Below are 20690 nucleotides of genomic sequence, written 5' to 3' on the forward strand. Positions count from 1 at the left end.
TCATGTAGCTTGTTGATATTGAATTACATTCCACTATTCTGTTTCCGTTACGCGTTCATGTTTACTTTCGAATAATGATATTTGACATTCATTTTACTGTTGAGCAAATTCATTTCTTTTGTATATGTGATGCATTTTCACAGTAGGAAATTAATTAATTTTCATCATATAAAGTCTTAATTCAAGTCAAGGTTCCGTGTTGAGGCCGTACATTGACCTTTAATGGTTTACTTTTATAATTGTTATTTGGATGGAGAGTTGTTTCATTGGCACTCACACACATCTTCCTATATCTAATTAATTCAGCCTACTATCTAACAAAATGTATGAAATCAGATAGACTGAATAATATGCATACTTCGTGAGTGAAAGTATGAGGACGTTTACAGCATAACAGCGTTAAGAACATCAGTTGTTCGACCTATTAGTCAAATGCGTTTTGTTTAAATATACTTTTTCACTTTTTTGGTCTTTTGGAAAATGTTGTTTGTGGTGTTTTTAGACCCTTTTACAACGAAATTTGTTTTACATGCACACGTATAAAAATTGCGGTTTTTATCCAACGCAATCATAGGTTTGAACGTAGTTTTCAATTTAGACTCGTATATATAATGTCTTTTACAATTTTGTCAATCAATTGTTTTATCTCAGCCAATTTGAAAAGCCACAGATAAAGCACCCTCGTACTTCATCGTTTGTTTTCCGTTTACAGTATAAAAAAAAATCACATTTTAATATCGTTTATTCTTCTTCTCTGGATCCTCTGATTCCATTTTACCCATATTTACCAGGAATTGTGAATGGAGGATTCCTCTATATAACTTAACTATTTGGTTCTGGTTGGAGTCAAACATGACAGCCCTAATCAGTTTTGATTCCATGTGAACAATTAGAATAAAATCTATGAACTATTTGCGATGAAAAAGCCTCACATATATTGCAATTTCCATTGAAAACCAATTTGAATCACGTTCGCTCAGGAAATATGCAGCCAATTTTTAACCAAACTTGATGCCCAGCAATGATGTATGAAAGTTCCTCTTCAAATTCTCTACATGTGTTTACACTTAACGAAAAATATCTTCTAGTGTAAAGTTTGTTTGTTCTCTCTGACCCTACTCTTTCAATTTTACAGAGAAACACAGACAGAAGACTGAAAATGTCTGCAGATGAAAATGAATCCTTGCACTTATATCACTATCTTTGTCAGAAGTTTGGTTCTGAAAGAGCAGTGAAGGGTAGGCGATTGACTTTTATGGCTAATGATACTGCCTATAATGGTAATGCCATTGGTTATAAACAGTTAGTAGTGCAGTAAAAGTGAAGGACTTGATTTAAAAAGTAGCGACATTGATATGATGTACATTGATCCTAACTTTACAGTGTATGAATCTGAAAAAGAGGCCGTCCTAGGTGGAAAAGGCCGTGTTAATTATGGAGACTAACGATACACAACCAGGTTTTACACATCTACGTCTATATACAAATTACAGCAAGCTGGAAAACAATTCAAACAATCACTAGAACAGCATGGAATGAAGTATCTGCTGTCCAGTAATCTTTATAAGCAATTTAAAATACAAGATTTGAAATCACCTTGTAAATATATAATCCATGGTCCATGTTTATCAGATATAGATGGTAGTTATGATTGGGCACACTGCATCAAATGTGACAATGGATATCCCAAGCAGTTCCATGGATAATAAGACCACGTTCATCATGGCTTTCATCTGAGATTATTTCCAAAATAATAATGACTGCGTTTTATTTGTCCCAATTGGTCCTAAGGGTTCAATAAATGAACATTTGGGATGGCGAACATCATTTTCTGTAGCAGAAAAAATTATTGTGTTCTCTTTCAATCATACTCAATTGCTTTGTTATGCTTTGCTAAAAGTAATCCTTAAAGAAATAATAATGAAAGATGAGAGTTAAAAGGGTTATTGTGTTCATACTACATAAAGACATTATTGTTTTGGATATCTGACGAAATGGACACATTTTTTGGAGAACAAACAACATCATTTCTTGTTTTGAGTCATGTTTGCAGAGACTGTTATATAGTGTAGAGTATTCAATATTGTTACACTATTTCATTCCAGAAGTTAATTTATTTCACTTCTTAAGTACAGATTTAAAAAAAAAGATTAAGTTGACAAACCTTCTTACGAAATTATACCAACAAGGCATAAAGTGTTTCTCATACTCTGAATTGCTTCATGACTACAATAGATCTTTCACTGAAATCGACAAGAAAGATAATATCAAGACAGTATTAGTACGTGATATATTACAAATTACTTGCGCTTGCATCAATCCATTTAATGAAGGGAGTGTCCTATACTACTGCATCGTTTGCTTCTTTATTGTAAAACAGATTTGTGCAATACTATTTTTCTACACTATATTGGCAGGTGCACACCAGTGTGTACCACAACATTCATACACTAAGCACCTACAAAACAAAAACAACAGTACTGTAGGTACAAACGTAACCTCAGTCAATTGTTGATAGGATTAAATTCAGATGCAGTAGTAGGCTGGCTAATGTTGGCTTCTTTCTTTTTGTTCATGAAAATTACCAAACATCATTAGATCTTATAAATTATGCTTTGTCAAAATACACAGATAAAAAAGTCTCATTCCACTAACAGATATCCTTTCTTGTAGGGTCAAATTCACACAAAAACAGTTATTTATGCTTAAAAGCATGAAAAAAGAAAAGCTTTTTGCAATTTTAAAAGCATTTGCCATTTATTTCCCTTGTTTTGATCTAAAATCAAATATTATTCCAGAAGAACTAAAGCTAGATGTCACAAAAAACCGGAAATATTTTTCATCCATTCACATATGCGCATTTCTTAAGATTTCTGTGTTTTTATTACCTACACGATCGTATTCATGTAAATTAGCAATACATCATTTAAATCAGGCATATCACGAGATATATCATACTCAAGAAAAAAGTAGATCTTTAATTCCACAATCTTCTACATGTATATTGTGTTGGAATAGCCCAACAAATGATGGGTAATACTAACTACGCAAAGAAATTGTTTAAGACTATTGCTGAACGTGACCCATTCGATGATACCAGTGCTGGAACAAGACTCTGTTTACTTGATATGTACACTCAAGTTTATACAAGAAAACATAACTATCTGATAAGTTAATAAACGATAAGTTGTCGTTTGTTGATTTAATAGTTGACTATGCGGTATGGTTTTGCTCATTGTTGATAGTTAATTACACCTTCTTATTTTTATAGATAATACAAAAATATAAAAAGAAATATACGATAACAAAAAAGTTGAGACTAAAGGCCTTGTACTATGTATAAGTTAACAAAGTATTGCAAACGTTTCATTAAAGTGATTGTTATGTAAATGCAAAGACTTAACCTAGAGGATTTCCAGAATCAGTTTAGAAATTTCATCAATCTATTTTATTTATATTTCCATTTTTTTTATAGTTAAATCCACCAATTTGATTTTTTTTTTAAATTTTATCATTAGTGTAATACTATGCTCCATTAAAATTTTGGTCAATTTCGTAGAACCTGTATATATAATGAGACAACATTAATCATTATAGTTATTTATTTTAATAAGTCAAAAGCCGTTTTTCAGTCCAGGAACTGTATTTAAAAAATGATAATATATTTACGTATTAAAATCTGTAGTATAAGAATATAATCAATTGTATCTAGTAAAAGGTAAATTAGTTATTTTAATCATGTTCACTTGTAAGCATATATGGCGCTAAAATACTATTTGTTCGTATGTGTTCGTTACTCGTAAATTACTAGCGCAACCGATTTGACAGATCGAAGTGGGACATTTGCGTATTGCAGCGTTTTAAAAGACACAAGCCAGTTAATAAAAGTCTCATCAAATAATTAAATTCAATATATACATGTATGTGACCAGAAGTAAAGACAGAAATTTAGACTTCTTTGTTAGGGAAAAAAATACTTTTTTGACAATTTTTGGTTTTAGCTGTCAAAAAATTACAAAAAGATACCCGAATACGGTAGTGGATCATTTCATTGCATGGACATTTAATTCTGCAAAAAAAAACATTTGAAAATTTACAAAAATATAAGTGCAAATTATTTCATTACCGCACTAAAAATGCCTTTCTGTAAAACCGTGACTCGATTTATTGCGATCTCATAAATTTTAAACAACAGCGACTCTTTTCACAAAAAAATGTTACGAAGAAAATTGATATTTCTCCCCACCTTTGTTATTCTTTGTCATTTATTCAATGATATGATCTTATTTGATGTCATTTCTTATCAACTATGTATTATAATTTCTTATTAAGTATTAACTTTTATGTCAAATATTTTATTTGCAAATTGTATTTTTATAATTTTGAATACATGACCATTTGTTTTTATCAATCTTGTTGTTTTATTTTATTATATAGCAAAACAAAAAAATACAAGCGCATACCTGGCTGTATGAACATTAGAAAATTGAGAATGGAACGGGGAAATTTTGGCAACAACCAGACCAAAAACAAAAAAAAACCCCAGTCAAATCAAAGGCCACCATAGGTCTTCAGTACAGCAAGAAAAATATCGCATCCGGAGGCGGCTACAGCTGGCCCCTAAACAAAAATGTGTACTAGTTCCAAAAATGCCGTCACAATAAACTCCTAAACATATGAATGAACCAAAATTTAATAAAAACTATAGAAAACCTAACTAAGGACAGAGGTTCCTGACATGTAACATGCGCAAAAGTGCGGCGGGGTTATACATGTTTTGTGAGATTCCAACCCTCCTCCTATACCTTTAGCCAAAGTAGAATAAACTCACAGGAATACACATATTACTTAAATAAGTATGTTTATAGTATCTGTTTGTCTGTCTTTAAACCAATTTATTTACAAATTGTTAAGCTGAATAAAATCATTTTAGACAGCAGGGAAGATGAATTATGTATTGTTTATTGTTTAAAAAAAAATAGAAGATGTAGTATGATTGTCAATGACACAGCTCCACAAGAGATTAGACATTAACAACTTTAAATCATCGTATGGCCTTCGACAGTGAGCAAATCCATACCACATAGTCAGCCTATAAAATGCCACGAAATCACAAAAAATTAATGTAGAACAATACAAACGAGAAAACTAATTGCCTGATTTATTTACAAAATAATGAACGAAGAAACAACAATGATGTATAGCAACAAGTGAAAACAACTGAACTTTGGCTACTGACTTGGGACAGGAACATATACAGAATGTGGTAGGGGTTAAATTACTTTAAAGTCGCCAACCTACTCTATCCTGGGACAGTGGTGTAACAGTAATAAATAAGAAAAATACTATAAAATATCAGAAGAAAGTTTTAAATCATCAGGTCGATACAAAGCGGGAAGGATAGGAGTCTTCTCCCGTATTCGAAAGAAGAAGAAGAAAGCAGAAATACATCTACAATAATAATCGACTTCAATATCTGTGAAAACACTGCTGTATTTTCAAAACAAGGAACAAATAAAAATAATCCTGTCTGTCAAAATGATTCAACTTTCTCAATAATACTGTGCAAAAAGATAATGAGAATATGCACTGTACATTATGAGAAAACACAAAAGGCGCAACACATGTCTATGAGATTCACAAAATTTTCTTTCTTTTTCTAGTCAAATTTGTCATTTTGAATTTTTCTCTTTTTTTAACTTAAAAAACGTTTTTGGTTATAAATGATTGAACAAAACATGTCTCAGAATTTAATAGAGAAAAAAGTTGATAAGTTATGTAAATATTTTGGTGAAATCTTATCTTTGTACCGCTCACCCATCATAGTTTCTCAATATTTTGGCTGAAAATTTTATTGCTCAAAAACTTTTATTGTTAATGACAAAATTTAGTTTTATTATATATTTTTTTTAATTCTTTATTATCTCCCAATTGTATCACATGTTTAGAAAATGATTACCGAACGAGATTTCAATGAGACTGAAACATCAGAAGAATCCATCCTTAAGACAGAACTATGCTACCACTAACTCAATTAATTAGATAAAGATATTATAAATGCGAATGGACAAATAAAGAAATTGAACGTTTTCCTAGATTATACGATGTAGTATTGATTGTTGGTTGTTGTTTGTACTCATTAACGTCTCCAGATGAGCAAACAGTATAACCGTATGTGGTGTATGTTTCGTACTCGCAGTTATAAATCTACGTTCCCGGTTTATTGGAATTATGAGCGTTCACAAATTTTTTTAAACCCCGCCAAACTCTTCTGTTTTTAAACCGAAAACCTGTAACCCAGTGGTTTTCATAGGTTGGTGTCAGTCATATCGTTTAGTGTGTCGTTTCATTGCTGATGAAGTAATCAGCCTGGTATTTTTTGTTTTGAATCGTTTCTACTTTTGCCACGTCATGCCCTTTTAAAGCTAAGATTAAAGCAGTTGTTTTCGTCATTCGCCATTGTTGAAGGTTGTTCATTGATGTTAATGGTTGTCTCGTTGACAATCGTATCACATTTCCTTATTTTATACTCAAACGTTTATGTAGTAAAAAGTAAAATCACAAAAATACCGAACTCTGAGGAAAATTCAAAACGGAAAGTCGCAATTCAAATGGCTAAATCAAAGTTCAAACGCATCAAACGTATTTTGCCTACAAATGTATGCGATTTTCTTGAAAATAATTTGAGGTAATTTAGATGAGGGGACAGAACAAATAGAATCATGTATGTAAAAACTATGTAGACAAAAAAAAAAAACATTTTTCGTCGTTCTTGCTTTTTTTTTAGTTAAAAGATTATTTTTTTTCAATTTACAAAAGCATAAGTACTGTTCTGTCGTCCAGAATATCTCATCTCTGCACAGTCATGCAAACACACGAGTTTTGTTACGACTTTAATATGCTAGTTATCTAATACAGCAAATTAAGGCTGTTTTACGTCACTTGTTGCGTTTCAAAATATTCTCTCTGTCTCAGTGTTCAATTAGCAGATTTACGCTATATATTAATGAAAAAATAATACCCTACCCAAAATGAAAAAAAGATACCAGCACTAAAGAAACATAACTATTATCGATTATTCATTGCTTCTTTCTACTTTATAACAACAATAGGAATAATATGAAAGCAGCCATTTTGAAGTTGCATTAACTCCATGAAAAAAAGGACATTGGAAAATTGTTTCTTGGTCTATTCTCGCTTGCCGTTTGAGGCAAAATTTATGTCTTTCTGTCTCTTTAGTTTGTATATTATCACAGGGGCTTGTTACAATTGCCGGGTTTACTATCCATACGAACCCCCTAAAAAAACACGTTACAATTGCCGGGTTTACTATCCATACGAACCCCTAAAAAACACCTTGTGTTTTTTTAGGGGTTCGTATGGATAGTAAACCCGGCAATTGTAACAAGCCCCTGTGTATTATTATAAAAGAATATATAACACAAATTTGCCGTCTTATAACAAAATATATGTTGAACATTAATTGCATCTGTAATTTAATCTATTTTAAAACAGAAGGAAAAAACTAAGATTTTATATAATCTACAGTTCTAAGTGAATAAAATTATGAACTAAGTCTTAGAAGGTAGATGCATGATTTTTGTTATTAGTTATAAGTAGCTTTGAACTAGCTGTCAGTAACTGCAAGTACTCTCAGATCTGTATTTAGTGACTTTTTCTTGTTTGGATATACAAGTATACGGCAACGTCTATTATGTTTTTGTAAGATGTATTTCTATTTGTATTCATCTGATGAGTTAACACTACAACGAAATCCCGGATTTGAAGAGGTATGCAAATGTTATGTAAATGTATTCAGAGACCGACATTTACATATATTTATAAACCGCTGCATTTAGTTTATCTTGTCTTTACAATGTTGTAAATATTAATATTTCTTGTGCTATACCCTCCTATGGGCGGTTATGAGAGACCGCGGTTTATAAAATATATTAACACCTAATCAAACCATTTTGCAGTTAAGAATTTATATATATTTATGACCGTCGCAAAACTTTTGCAAACTTATGTATTTGTATACCTCTGCAAATGGAAACCTTTGTCATGTATTTTTCTATGATGTAAATTTATCCGCAAATGTGTTTCTTTGTCTAGGTAGCAAAGCATCATCATTCAAATGATTTTATATGGGTTATAAAGTGTAAGGTGCATCTACATTTTCCTGGTACGTAAACCAATTCAAAACGAGAACTTTATAGGGGGGTGTAAAGCATCATTTCCTTTAATCTACAGAGACCTGTCAAATGTATTGTAAAGGAATAATTTTGTTTGTCTTTATTGTCGGCTGAAATGTATGTCAAAACAGAACATATCAAAAGCCTTTGAACATATTTCGAAATGTATGGTAAATACATGGATTTGCAGACAATTTGTTTAACTGAGAAATGTGGTCAAATGATAATATCAATGACATGTGTAAATATATTGGGCATATGTAACTTTAAATACATATGCAAAGAAATGATAAAGAAAGATATTTCAGACAGCTAGAAATGTATGTGTAAATATATTGGGCATATGTAACTTTAAATACATATGCAAAGAAATGATAAAGAAAGATATTTCAGACAGCTAGAAATGTATGTGTAAATATATTGGGCATATGTAACTTTGAATACATATGCAAAGAAATGATAAAGAAAGATATTTCAGACAGCTAGAAATCTATGGTAAATAGATATATTTGCTTTTAATTTGCTACTATATTTTTCATCCTAGCCCCCCCATAAAAATCAAATGGTAGCTCCCCAAGTGCGGGACGAACTGTCGAAAGGACACTGGTAAAACAATATTATCCCAGTATTTAGCCAAGGGTACACAATTTATTTAGCATATATAATGTTCTATTTTATAAATTATAATAAACCATTTGATGACAAAAGATCTTTTTGTATAAGCAGTTCATAGTATTAGTGGGATGGTAATTGGGAGACCTCAAATATATATGTACGTCATTTAGTCTTTGATGGAAAATTGTTTAATTAGCAATCATATGACATCTCCTTATGTTATAATGGTTTGATTTTAATCAAGACAAACAAATACGTTCTAGGAGTCTAAGGAGATTGAACTTTGTTAATGTTATAGCTTAAATCTGACTATTGTTGTGAACATGTGATTTCATAATTTGATAGATTTCATACTTGCAATACTAAATATACTTATTATCTTTCATATTCAAGAGACCAACGAATCTTTACTAAAAATATACTGTAACAGATTAGCATTAAAATATACTCTATGTTGTTGTCCATACTGCATTAGTCACGTGTTATCTATATGTCTTTGGTTTTGATTGTCGTTAATTTGCCGGTTGCTGTGTATATCCCACATTTCTATTTATGTAAATAAAGAAATAGCAACCCTTTTGATTTACATAAACACTTGTATACTTGTAAGAAAACTCCTTATAAGAGATTTTGAATACTCTCTTGCTTTTTCTGACGCCTATGTGACCAAAATGCCCCCCACAAAAAGGCAACTTTGCTAATCGTCTGTGACTCGTTTTGCCTCCCCACTTTGTGAAAAGGTGCGTTTTTAACCAGCTGTGCCAGGCCTGTTCATTATGTCTAACTCAAAACACCAAAAACACACACATCCCCGAAGACCAAAGTACAAATTAATATGAATCTAAATTCAAAATGATTTTAAGATGTCGTTGGATTTTTGTCACCCACGCGACGCGTCGATGGGAACATAGAAATACAGGGTGTCCGTCCTTCCGTCCAGTCTTGTTATATCAGCAGGCGCGGATCCAGCCATTTAAAAAAGGGGGGTCCCAACTATATTGCTCCCATTCAAATGCATTGATCGGCAAAAAAAGTTGGGTTCCAACCCCCGGAACCCCCCCCCTCTTTGGATCCGCCACTGATCAGTGCCGACACACTTCTGATGACATTGAGTAAAAACAAAAAGAGACTCAAAGACAAACACCAGTTTAAAAACAAGTATACTACATATACATGAGGATGACAGTAAACCGGATGTATTTAACCTTTATTTATGACTTGCTATTTTTTTTTCGGGATTTCCAGTCCCGTTATTAATTTATTGGTGTACTGCGGACGAGCGGGCGGCTGCTCCAATCGTTTCCGTTCGATAATCTACGAACCTTTCATCCAAAGGTTTTCAAATTTTAATATATTGTTACTTATGACAAAATGGAGGTAGATTTCGATATTGGCGATTAACATTTACATCATTCAGCAACAACATTATATAAGTTTGAAATAATTAAATTTTAATCTTGATAAGAAAATGTTTTAAAAATTTGGAGCCTTCGATTGGAACAAATACATGTACTGCATGGGAATATTTCTTGAGATCAATATATCTTTAAATAGGATAAAGTCAAGATTGGAAAACAAAAAGGACAAAGATTTTCTATATCTATTCTGAATTGAATAAATATTTTCATATATAACTGTATAATCAGATTAATATAATAGAAGGAAGTTTATGGAAATTGATGTATTTTTTTTTCTCCATTAATGTTGGTCATTTTTATTCTTGTTGAAACACGAAATACAGAGATTATATTCAATTCAAAGGTTAAATTATTTGCTTTGCATCGAATTTATTAAATCTGCTATATATGAGAAGCGAGGAAACGAGAATGCTTGTTTTTATATACAAAAGATAATTGTTTTAAAATACTTTTACTGTATATAATTTCAACATATTTCTATATAATAAGCTTGTAAACGTGTACATTCTACTTTTAAATATGAAATGGTGTTTATCCTCAACAGCATTCAGATACAATGCTACTGTTCTAATTTCTTCTTTAAATTTTTAGCATGTAAACTTTTAAATTATTTGCCTTTTTCAAAGTATTAACACATTTTCATGAATACAAACTGCATGTTTAATTATAAAGAAGTTTTTTTTTGTTTTTTGTATTGACAGCCATTCGAAAACTTGATTCTTTATTAGTTGTTGAAAAAAAACCACGAATCAAGCAAATATTAAACAATTGAATGAAAAGTAAAGACAATAGGCAACAGGAACACACACCAATAACATGTACAGAAGGTATATTAAGTGATTTTACATGGTAAGCCTGTCTTGTTTCGCTTGTAAAAACTCCTCAAAGATACAGTGATTATAAATTGATACGCCAGTCGCGCGTGGTATCTACATTAGTGTCATCAATGGTTTTTGCAATATATTATATCGAGTAAAAAGTTGTGAGAGTATTGAAAACAAAGAATCAAGACATTTGGGCAATTACTATCTTTGCCTAGGGTTAAAAACTTAGTGTTTCAACTAATTCAATATTTTATATATAGAAACTTCTTTTAATATAGAAACTTAAAGAAAATTGTTGTTTCAATGATATTTCATGTCAACACAAAAGTGCTAAACTATTGACTGGGAATACTTTGCGAACGACATCATAACCTGCATGTAGTAATGAAGTTTTGGCAACATTATAAATTTTAGTTACAAAGAAAAACTGACAGAATTGCATAAACTCAAAAATTAGGACCGAATGTATTGACAGGAAACGTATCTTTTGCTAAGCATTCATTATCCACAATGCAAATCTACAAAAGGAAAAATTATCAAAAAACATCCGGTGATTTCACATATGACATGAAAGCCCTGTACTTTCCGAATTTCACATTCCTGAATACGACAAAATAAAGGTAGACTAATATATAAACTACTAATTGACATGGTATAACATATATACACTGATGATTTGAATAATTGAAGAAAAATGAAAGTTTTTAAATACCAAACTGTTGAAATATGCAGACAGTAAAACATAATAATTTCCAGGACTGAACAGGAAATAAATACAATAATGATTCCTTTCTGAAGTAAAAACAAATTACAATCGCCCACAAGTTTTAGATTTTAAAACATTGTCATTATAAGATATATAATTGCAAGTAGCTATTTTATATTTTAATTTCAACAACCAATATTATTTGTTGTCGTATAAAACCTAGAATTAGGTGATTATGATATTAGAAAATTTAACATTTAATATTTGCATTTAAATTATGTAGAATGTCAACTTTGACATATGAAATAAAAGGCCTTAATTTTTAATTTAGGATGCTGACAATTGGTTAAGTGTTTTAATTTTGATTTTTAAAAAAATATATCTTTTATATCATATATGAAAATTGAAACGGACTTTTCTATATTTGAAAATGCCTGTACCAAGTCAGGAATATGAAAAATGATGTCCATTAAGTTAATGTGTTTTATCATTTAATTTTGCCATTTGATTAGGGACTTTCCGTTTGAATTTACCTCGGAGTTCAGTATTTTTGTATTTTACTTTTTTACACATACAGAAAAATATAGTTTTAATTGAATTTTTAACAGTCTCCGGGACAAGTTTGCAATTCCGCTGAGTGCAAAAGTTGTCACCTTAATTTTTGGAGTTAAGTCAAAACAAAGTTGATAACTTGGTTGGTATTGGTTCCCTGATATTTGTCCTAAAATTTTTTGGATCTAGCACCACTGTTGAAAAAGTTATGCCCCTTTTTTCAACAATTTCCTCAGAGGAAAAGTACTTTTCCTCAAGGGAAATCAAATTTCCCTGAAGGAAAAAGATTTTTCCTCAAGGGAAATTGTTTTTTTCCTCAAGGGAAATTGTTTTTTCCTCAAGGGAAAAAGATTTCCCTTAGGGAATTTGCTGCATAATTATTTCCTTTGAGGAAATTCTATTTCCTTAGAGGAAATTCTTTTTCCTTAGAGGAAATTCTTTTTCCTTTGAGGAAATTTGCAGCTTCAAATTTTCCTTGGAGGAAATACTTTTTCCTGTGAGGAAATTTGTGGCTTCAAATTTTCCTTGGAGGAAATACTTTTTCCTGTGAGGAAATTTTTGACAAACACTTTTCCCTGGAGGAAAATTCAAGACAACAAATTTCCTCTAGGGAAATCATTGTTCTTCAAATTTCCTCTAAGGAAATTTCTGAAGATCAAATTTCCCTTAAGGAAATGTTTTCCCTTATTCTTACTTGTTGAACATTTCTTCACTACACCATGTATACAAACAGTATGAATATAATAATAACAAGACTGTATAATTGATGCAAATGATATTTAAAACTTTAATAAATGTTTGACTCAACATTTTAATGACATTGAAAATAATACAGTCTGACTGTTTAGATCTAGGTATTGTTTATACTTTTTTTATAAATTTAACTTTGATTTATAATTTTTTTTGGAGCAAATGCTTCTATTTTCTTTGTAATTGTTTCAATGCGATACATTAATAAGCAACCAATTTGAATGTCATACCATTTGTGGTGTTCTAAAGAATTTGTTTATATATTTGCAGATTAAATAATAAAATAAACATTTGTGTTATTTTAAATTAGAATTTCTTCTGTTTCAGCTTGTGTAAAGTTATTCAATCCACTACGTAAGAATTCAGTGAATACATTATTCCATTCACTAAACAATTCCCTTCAATTCTAAGAGAAATCATTTTTGCAAATTGTTCTTCAATGATCTTCTTCTGTATATTTGATATGAGGGAGCGATGTAAATGAGTGGATAAAACTGGTGTTCCTTTTTTCAACAACAAAAAAGTATTTGTTCAGCATTCTCCTTTCTTTTGATTAAGATATGTTGTTGCTTTTATGCAATAGTGTTTTTGTGTATCTATGATAGAACTCCATTTTGTTTATGGTCATTATCATGTGATAATGTTGAAATTTCCTATTTCTTTTTTGCAGGAAAGCACACATTCCATTTCAAATTAATCCAATTATGCACTATGTAAATAAATTTCAACTATAAGTTTCCTCTTCAGTAATGACCTATTGATCATGAAAACCAAGATGTCTGATCACCTATAAATACACAAAATAAACAAATAAAATGTTATAAATGGAGAGAGAAACAGCAATAAATGTTTTTCATGTGTATCTTTCCTTATTAAAATACATTAAGTAAACTTGAACTCGAGAAAAATAAATAACTGCGATGTAGACTAGAAAGTATAAAATGCCAAATAAAGTATTCACGAAAAATTAGTTGATTTACAGAAGTCAAGTCCCTGTTTGCAGGAAATTTACATCATTGGTTGTCTGGTGGAGAGTTGTCTTATTGGCAATCATACCACATCTTATTTTTATATAACCTTGCCATATTCCTATTGTGCCTGTCCAAAGTTCAGAGCCTGTAGCTTTTGTCAGTTTAGTCTGACACTAAAATTTAGTGGTTGTTGTTGTTGTTGTTTCATACCGGTCATATTTATTTTTTGTAATTTATTTTGTTATAAACTAGGCAATTACCATGATTAGTTTTACAGTTTGGATTGTTTCAATGTTTCATCTTTAGGTCTTTTATAGCTGCCTACTTTGACTATAGTATAGGGTATGGATTTTCTCATTATTGAAGGTCGTAACAGGCCTACAATTGCTTTCTCAAAGCCATGATAGTTTTCATATTTAATATACCACATCTTTTAATTTTTATAGTAATCATGATACTAGTAATCATCTTTCAAGTTCAATAACTTTTTTAAAATTAAAAGGTGCCTTACCATTTAGGTTTAGTTGGCTTCTGCAAATTTTACATTGCCTATCATTTCTGCTGTATATAATTTCTCTGTATCTTCTATAGTTCTTGTCCTATACATAAAAGAGTAAAAGTTGAATGACATCTTGCATCAATATTTTTTTCTGTTTAATGTACATTATGTATATTAATGTGTGTTTAATAAAAATCTAAACCATGAGTGCTTGATAAGCTTCTTGCCCTTATAGCTGGTCTTTAAGCTTTAAATGAATTTTAATGATCGACGATCGACTAAAAAACTATGAGCACTGTGCAAATAAGACCCCTGCCCTCCAAAAAAAAAAACATGCACAAACAGTGGTATTTATTGACATAAAACATGTATATAATTTGGCTCCATTTATAGATATATATCTCAAGTGACTATAAGTTTAAGGCTGTGATTTTTTTAACAAATCCATAAATTTCTAAAACCTTTCAAAGTTTTTGAAAATGGACAATTTTAAATAACTTTGCAACAACTAAAGTTCCTTAACTCTGCATCTTATAAAAAAATATACATGATAAATAGGGAATGATACTCCAGCTTGCATATTATTCAAAGTTTTAAAGGAACATAACTGAAGAACGGTAAAAGTTTTACTACCAAAATTTGAAATTGATCTGATTAAAATTGTGATAAAAAGTATTTTTTTAAAGTTTAATAAAATTTGGTTGAGGGAAACTTAAGTTAGAAGGCCGAAACATTTTTTTCCATTTTTAAAGAACATAACTATAGAATTTAGTAAAAGAGACACTACCAAAATTCAAACTTAATCTGTATTTTGTGATGATAAGCATTGTGTATTGATTTCATAACATTTGGTTGAGACAAACTAAATTTTAGAGAACAGGAAACCAAAAATTCAGCATATTTTCCCCATTTCTAAAGGGGCATAACTCTGATACTCTAGTACAGTAACACTGACATCACCAAAATTCAAACTTGATATGAGAATTGTGATAACAAGCTTTTTTAAAAGTTTAATTGAATTTGGTTGAGGCAAACTAAAGTACTGTAAGAGAACAAAAAACAACTTTGGGACAGACGGACAAACGATCTGACAAGTGTTAAACATTATGCCCCCTCCACTTTGGGTCATAACAATAAAAAGGGAGTTTGTCAAGATATAAAAACAATTCACCAAAGTTTCATAAAAATTTGTGAAAGCATTCTTGAAACTATCCTAATCCCAAGTCATGATAGTACAATGACATAAATCAGATTTTTTTTTTAAATTAAAAGGAAAATTATCATGTTTATGTTATACAAAAATAATTCACCAAGTTTCATGAAAATTGCTCAAAGCATTATTAATAGTATACGTACTGGAAAAATCCCCGCTTTTATGAATAAAATCCCTAACTTTAAATTAAAAATTTAAAATCCCTTAAAAAATTAAAAAGGAGCTTAATTATCATGATTATATCAATAGATATTAATTCACCAAAGTATTATGAAAATTTTATGATTAATGTATTCTAATTCCAAGACTATCTAAGACATGGTTTGTTTGAATTAAAAAAGTTGGAATAAAGTACCTGCTAGAATTCAGGAGAATTAGACCAAATCAGGCTATCTTCTAGATTATCAGACAATTGACTGTACATAGAAAAGGAATTTTCTTTTTTCTTTTTTCTTATTTAGCTATTTGTTATCTCTGTCCTTAATATATACTGAACTAAGCCATTTTTTCACATATTTTTTTTGTTTTTTCTCTCTTGTGACTTGTTATTTAACATAACAAAAAAAAACAAAGGCAATGAAAGAGAAACTGACAATGCCAAGGCAAAAAAAAGAAAAACAAAACAAAACACTAAGCAACACCAACATCACCAAAAAACTAGTGTTGAATTCATGTGCTCAGTCAGTCAGTGAGAGTTCGCAGATCCTGACCTACTATATCTATGCTTAAAAACCTAAAAATCATATAGTTCTAAACATATTTTGTAAATTTATACTTGATTAAAATGTTGTCATAAATAGCATAGACACCTCTGAGTTTTGAGAACCACATGTGTTAATTGTGCGAGTATAATCATTGATAATCATGCACAAGATTGACTTTTAAAAGCCTATATATTGAAATTTTCTGAAAATATTGCATGCATTTATTAATATGACCAATTTCAAGAAATGCACAAAGATGTGAGATGATTTATATAATTGTAATTTCAGGAATTTACAGTAAAGGCTTTTATCCTCACTGCATTTTGCACTTTTCCTAATTCAGGAGCCAGAAGTTATATATGGCCTTTGTGACCTTTGTATGATTTTTATTTTAGTTTCTTTTTTTTATATTGAAGAGTTTAGTATGACGTCCATTATCACTCAACTAGTATACATTTTTGTTTAATGGCAAGCTAAAGCATGCCTCACAGGCACGGATCCAGGGAGGGGGGCTGAAGGTTGGACATGTTGGAACCCCCTTTCTTTATTGGACGATCAATGCATTTGAATGGGGACATGTAGTTGGACACCCCCCCCCCCCCAAAAAAAAAAAATTGTCCTGGGTTAGGAACCCCTCCTTTATATGACTAGATCCACCCCAGTCTCAGGTTGCGGGATTTTCTCGTTGCAATGAAGACCCATCGGTGACCTATGGCTGTGGCTGTTATCTGCTCTTTGGTCATGTTGTTATCTCTTTGATACATTCCCCATTTCCATTTCCATTTTCTTTTCGGTTCTATTATAAATATTAGAAACGAGTTTGGCGCCTTTACAAAAATATAATTGTCTGTGCTGATAGGGGAGTATGTGTGCATACCAATATTTAAATTTTCTAGGCCTTCTTTTTGAATATTTTGTGCATTTCTTGGTAAAATACTCACTGTCAGACCTCGAGTGCTGTTGTTTTTACAAAAACGGTCAAGTAATGTAGGGGAAAGAAACTAACTAAAAAGACCAAAATAAGCCACAACTAATGGGGGTCTCATTGGGGGTTCTGTTCACGGATCCCGCTTAGTTACTACTTATTAAATAATTTTTTTAGATTCTCGCATGATGCCATCCCGCGTACACTATGTAAGTAAACAATTCTGCTATTTTTGTAATTTCCCATGTCCCCGCTAAACTTCATTTCGCGTTTTCACGGCACAATAATTTGAGGGAGGATAGGACCTTTATCGGGACTGCGTGATCGGGTGTTTTTAAGCTCTGGATTTCGGGATTGACCCTTTCGGGATACGATAATTCTTTTTTCGAATTTCGGGACCTCTGGATTTCGTGTTTTTTAAGCCCGGGATTTCGGGATTTCGTGTTTTTAAGCTCGGGATTTCGGGATCAGTACCCCTCCTACCCTCCCTCATAATTTGACTTTCATGTGTCACGTTTACAAAAAATACGCCTCGACAATCCCGAGTCCCGCTCAGACCCCCCTTATAGGTACATAATGAATAGTTTACTATGTAGTCAGTAGTCGGGTCAAATACACATGTATACACTTTTAGACGACCTTAGATTCATTTCACAGCGAAAATACTCATTTATATTGAACATTTTAGATCACTTTACATTTAGATTTTATAACTTTTAAAATAAAGACCATATAGATTTAAGATCATTTAATCGAAAGATTATAATTTGTCAATGCGCAACTGTAACCAGGTACTGAATTTTTTTTTTGCATGCGTTAAGTTAAAAGTGCCGGGAATAGAAAAGCAAGTTAAACTTCTCATCTGGACTTTTTAATAAGTCTGTATACCGGACCTCTTCTCTATTTTGGGATTGAAAAAAAATCTAAAGTTAAAAATGCGGTTTTGAGCCTATTTATTCTTTTTAATTTGGTAACACGTTAAGCCATTAGTGACACTAATATGGTATATTACCAATAATAAGGCCATATATTTCGGTGTGTAGAAATACCGCAAAAGACTTCTTAGTGCACTAAGAAGAAAGTTTTTGCATTAAGGACACTAAAACGATGTTTTAAGATCACAGCGAACATGAATATAAGAGGATATGATTAAATACCTCAAATCTATAAAGTTAGGTATCAATAGATTTTGTAATTTTGAAGTTAAATGACTTTTTAATCAACGCCTGCCACTCGCCACGTGACCAACGGTTTATTGCAGATTCCCGAATCATCATGTTCAATCAACCTAATCCAATAAACAATTGTCTTTTGATCGTTACTTATTGATTAATCAATGGTTGTTAACCTAACGGTTTAGCGTGGTATAAATTCAAGTTTATGAAAGAAAAATAAAAAATAAATTTTGTGTTTTAAAACTTTGCCTTTGTTATATATATTTAGTTTTTAAGGAAATTGCTATGCAAGCTTTTTTTTTATTTAAAGAAACCTATTTTGAGATAAAAATTGAGAAACAAATGCTTTTGATATTTCATTTCCTTACTAACAACACAAGAGTTTACATACTATCATTATTCCTTGAAAGACATTTGAGAGTTACAGAAGTAACATATAGAAAAACTCCAAGAGGTAAAATTATATTACGTTTTAAAAAGAGAATTATAGAATAAATCATAACTGTCTTCTATGAACGATAACTTTAAACTGGTGTCAATGCTTTTTTTTTAACAATTCATCTTTATTTCAACAATTGAAGATGAATACCATTTTATTTTATAATGTAATAAGCACTATGGGCAGGCGCGGATCTAGAGCTTGAAGTGGGGGTTTGGGGGAGGGGTTATGTGAGAAATGTTTAAAACACTAGAGAAGTTTTCATGTTATACCAAACCATATGTTTTTCAATAAATGGCACACTTTTTGTTCATCCGGCATATGGTTACTCTAAATAAAATTTTAAGTATTAATTTTATAAGGTTAATTATTTGATTACAGATCGTATCTACCCGTTTTGCAATTGTTGTATCACTCTAAGGGAGGCTAATAAAGATATATATAATAAAATATAGAGATAGCAGCCTTGGATTGTCTTAATTAAATCCTTTGGTCCTCTAATTATCAAGTTACCCTCTGGCCAATGTTATTATGACTTGTGTATATTTAAAGAAGTGTAGCGACAACATGTCACCCTATTCAGTGCTAGATATTCAAATTATAGTAAAGATAACATTAAAACAAGAAATGGTTAATACAAAAAATATTTTAAGATTTTCAACCGGAGGGGGGGGGGGGGGGGGGGGGGGGGGGGGGGGGGTGCTCGCTTTAACCCCCTAAATCCGCTAATGATGTGGGAAAACTAAATTATTTAGTTAACTTAATCATATGACTCTTAAGCCCGTTCTGCCATTATTAAGAAACGCTAAAGAACGGAAATGTATGATTTTAAGATTTGGAAATAAATGAAATTGGTGTCACAAATGGTATGTCTGCTTGTATTTAAAATATTTTATAAATAGATATAATGCTCATATACATAATTATTAACGGTTGTTTTACTTCGCTTATTTATAGCATTTAACAAATAACTTCGTATTCTTATTTTCGGCATCAAATAAAAATAATGGAATAAATATATAGGAAGTTCCAATCAATAGACAACGTACAGAACAGAGCAATTCGATATTACTTAGGCGTTCACAGATTTGCACCAATTCTAGCACTGTATGGGGATACTGGATGGATACCAAGTCAGTTTCGGCATTGGGTGAACATTATTCGATACTGGAATAGGCTTTTATCGTATGAAGACGACCGATTAACGAAAGTGGTATGATCGTTGCACAAACAATTGGTGTAGTGACACTAAAGATATTTTCACTAAACTTAATATGTTACATTATTACGAAAGTAGAACAATGGTGGATTTAAAATCTTTTGAACAAATTGTACGAACTTATTACAGTGATATATGGAGAGAGTCCTTGATAAATAAACCAAAGCTACGATCTTACTTAAACTTTAAAACAAACTTCGAACTAGAGCACTATGTAAAACTCAATCTTACGAAACACGAGCGATCTGTGCTAGCCCAGTTTAGATGCGGATTATTACCGATCAGAATTGAGACTGGGGAACCAGTAGAAAAACAGACTATGCCGATTTTGTAATTCTCAAAATGTTGAAAGTGAGCTACATTTTCTTATAAACTGCACATTTTATAATGATATCAGACAAACTGTTTTTAGCGAGATATTAATGGTGCCTGACTTTACGCAACTAGATGAGCAGGGAAAATTAACATTTCTAATGGTGAACCAT

General features: G+C 31.2%; 1 long non-coding RNA gene across 2 annotated transcripts; it reads right to left on the reverse strand.

Annotated features, from left to right (window-relative positions):
* Window positions 1-13070: 13070 nt before the first annotated feature.
* On the reverse strand, window positions 13071-17384 carry LOC139505114 (uncharacterized). 2 transcript variants are annotated; one of them, XR_011659545.1, is made up of 3 exons: window positions 17325-17384; window positions 14543-14630; window positions 13071-13847 (listed from the first exon to the last, which is right to left on the reverse strand). It is a non-coding gene; the product is annotated as an uncharacterized lncRNA (long non-coding RNA). The 2 variants fall into 2 exon arrangements; XR_011659544.1 differs by lacking the exon at window positions 17325-17384 and having other exon boundaries at window positions 14543-14793.
* Between the last annotated feature and the right edge of the window lie 3306 nt (window positions 17385-20690).

This window comes from Mytilus edulis, unplaced genomic scaffold (genome assembly GCF_963676685.1).
Source record: "Mytilus edulis unplaced genomic scaffold, xbMytEdul2.2 SCAFFOLD_1365, whole genome shotgun sequence".
NCBI classification, from domain to species: Eukaryota; Metazoa; Mollusca; class Bivalvia; order Mytilida; family Mytilidae; genus Mytilus; species Mytilus edulis.